Here is a 3,502-nt window from a genome sequence, read left to right on the forward strand (position 1 = left end):
ATGCTCATGTTTGAGCAGCCGTGGACCTCTCACCACCTTCGCACTACTCGATCTTACGCTTTTCTTTCCACTTGTACCATCGACAGCCCGCAAATATCTTTGATATTGTCGCTCAGTCTTGTCTTCGGTTTGCCTCTTCCTCTGTTTCCTATCACCATCCCTGTTAGTTTTTCTCAATACTTTTACTTCTCATTACATGACCAATAAACTTTAATTTCCTCCTGTTCAAGATGTCGAACAGCCGGTCTTTACAATTTATTTTTCTCAGCACTTCATCATTCGTCTTCTTCTCTGTCCAGCTAATACGCAGTACTCGTCTGTAACACCACATTTCAAAACTTTTGATCTTTTTCTCGTCTATCTACTTCAGCACCCAACACTCAGAACCATATGATGCAATTGGGAAAACTAATGAGTTCAATAACCTCAGCTTTGTCCGTAAGGTAATGCTTCGGTCTTTCCAGATGTTATTGAGAGCAATTGTGGTGTTTTGGCAATGGTAATTCTTTTTATCTCCGGTGAATCATCATATGTATTAGTTAAAACAGCTCCAAGATGTGAACTCTTTCACATTTTCCACAATCATTCCATTGATTGTAACATGTTCATCATTGTTCATTGCCGGTTATCTTTGAATCTTCATGATCTTAGTTTTCTTGGCATTAAGAAACAAGCCAGCCTTTTCGCTTGCTTCTCTAACTTTATCTAGTAGTTGTTGTAGTTCAGTGATACTGCTGGCAATCAAAACTATATCATCGGCGTACCTCAGATTTGATATTTTGTATCCTCCAACATCCACAGTTCCTTCAAAATTCTCTAGAGCACCTCTCATAATTGTTTCAGAATATATATTAAAGAGGTGCGGAGACAGAATGCAACCCTGTCGCACTCCTTGTTTGACTTCGAACCATTCTGTTAACCCGTAAGTGGTTCTTACAGCTGCTTGTTGTTGGTCATACATGGCTTTTATTAGTTGGATGATGTGTTTTGGAAACTTCATATCGTTCATGTTATTCCAGAGGATATCGTGATTAACAGTATCAAAAGCTTTCACATAATCGATGAAACACAGGTATAGGTCTTTTTGATGTTCTCTGTTTTTCTCTATGATCAATTTTAAATTTAGAATCTGGTTTCTGGTACCCTTTCCAGGGCGAAAACCTGCTTGTTCGTCTGCAATGATCTCTCTTAACTTCAACTTCATTCTTTCAGCAATAATTTTCAACAAAATTTTGCTGCTGTGACTTATTAATGCAATTGTCCGATTATTGTTGCATTGGAGTGCATCACCTTTTTTAGGTATGGGAGTAAAGACTGATTTTACCCAGTCTTCTGGCCATTTTCTTTCATTCCATAATTTTGTACAGAGTTTGTAGAAGTATTCAACACTTTCGCCAGCATTCTTAATTAGTTCTGCTGTTATTTCATATATTCCGGGGCTCTTGTTATTCTTTACTTCTTTATGGCTTTTATAACTTCGTCCAGCAGTGGCGGTGGTTCATCCTCGCTGTCATTGAGTCTAATTAATGTTTTTGCTAGATCTTTATTCTTTTTGTATAGGTTGGAACAATATTGATTCCATCTATCTTTGACTTCTTTTCCATCACATAAAACAAGTCCATCTTCAGTTTTGATAGTGTCCATATATATATATATATATATATATATATATATATATACATTTATATATATATATATATATATATATGTGTGTGTGTGTGTGTGTGTGTGTGTGTGTTATATATATATATATATATATATATATATATATATATATATATATGCATATATACATATATGTGTATATATAAATGTATATTATATATATATATATATATATATATATATATATATATATATATATATATATATATATATAACATATATATATATATATATTATATATATATATATATACATTTTATGCATATATATATGCATATATATGTGCATATATATGCATATATATAAATACATATGTATGCATATATATAAATATATATGTATGCATATATGTATACATACATACACACACACACACACACACACACACACACACACACACACACACACACACACATATATATATATATATATATATATATATATATATATATATATATATATATATATTTCTTGAGGAAGCGCAGCAATCTTATGCCAGCGCCGCGACAAAATGACAAGAAGTCGTTGCAAGCGACGGAAAACCGAACGGATTTGAAGTGCATGACGTAAGCGAGGGAAATCAAATTAGATTTGCTCTAGAAAGTGACGTGTTCATAGGCACTGACGTCCAGCACAATAGAACTAGAGCGATCACGATTCCCGCCAACAGCGACCTGCAAGACCCCGAGATAATATGCTTCAGGTAAGGTGTGGGTAAAAAAATATATATATATATTACTGGTCTGGTCTCTCTCCTGACGGAACGTATGAGGTGAAGATTTTGTGGACCAGGCAGGGGGGTGGGGGGAGGTAGCTCCCAAAAAGGGGTTTAAAGGGGGCGAAACCCCCTATATCACTCGAAAAGGCGTCAGTATTTGTTACTTGCCTGGGCTCTCTCCTCCCGGAACATATGAAATATTTTGTAGACCAGGATGGGGGGGGGGGGTAGCTCCCAAAAGTGTTTCAAGGAGGCAAAACCCCCTATATAACCTGGAAGCGAGTGGATATATTGTGCTCTCCTGTGTATTACTGATATTTCTCGAAATTTTCTCCCTAAATCCTGATATTTATCATGCCCTCCCCATTTATAGGGACCGTTATCGTAGCTGTGCTTCGTTTGCGAAGGAAATAATGGCTAGATTCGTTAGAAACACGACGAGAACCCATTGGCAAAATATATTCATTGGAAAATCGGTTCTAGGTGTCATTTCCTTTTACACACACACACACACACACACACACACACACACACACACACACACACACACACACACACACACACACACACACACACACACACTGTTCTTCATATGAAAAGTGGTTTTGCATCTTACTATATCCACCGCGAGTGAGCTCCGTGTCCAAATCAAACAACTGGGTAATACCAATGATAACAGACATTTACTTGTTTATTGATAGAACTATATAAATAAAATCACGATACACAGCATTTTCTTTATTTTTAAGCCGGTAAAGTTATATCATAGAGGTACAGAATGATTTTGAAGACAATCACCCCACCGAAGTTAATACCATGTTCCAGCGACCGTCGTGACTGACTTCAAACCATACCCATATAGAGTGACCATGTGTTTGATGTACTGCGAAAAGGGCACAGGAACATATTATGCACCTTACAATAAAAAAGTTTCGTCGTGAAACTTTCGATACAATTAGCAATTAATGGTAATATAAAACCCTGAGACTACGTGAAATATATCTGAAAAGTATCACACTCTGGCCGGAGTGTATCAGACTGTATCAAGGTGAAAGCATACACTTTGATACAAACTGAAAAGATGTTTCAGTAGGTTCCAATAATGTATGCATTAAAAGC

Source organism: Penaeus monodon, unplaced genomic scaffold (assembly GCF_015228065.2).
Source record: "Penaeus monodon isolate SGIC_2016 unplaced genomic scaffold, NSTDA_Pmon_1 PmonScaffold_2266, whole genome shotgun sequence".
In the NCBI taxonomy this organism is placed as follows: Eukaryota; Metazoa; Arthropoda; class Malacostraca; order Decapoda; family Penaeidae; genus Penaeus; species Penaeus monodon.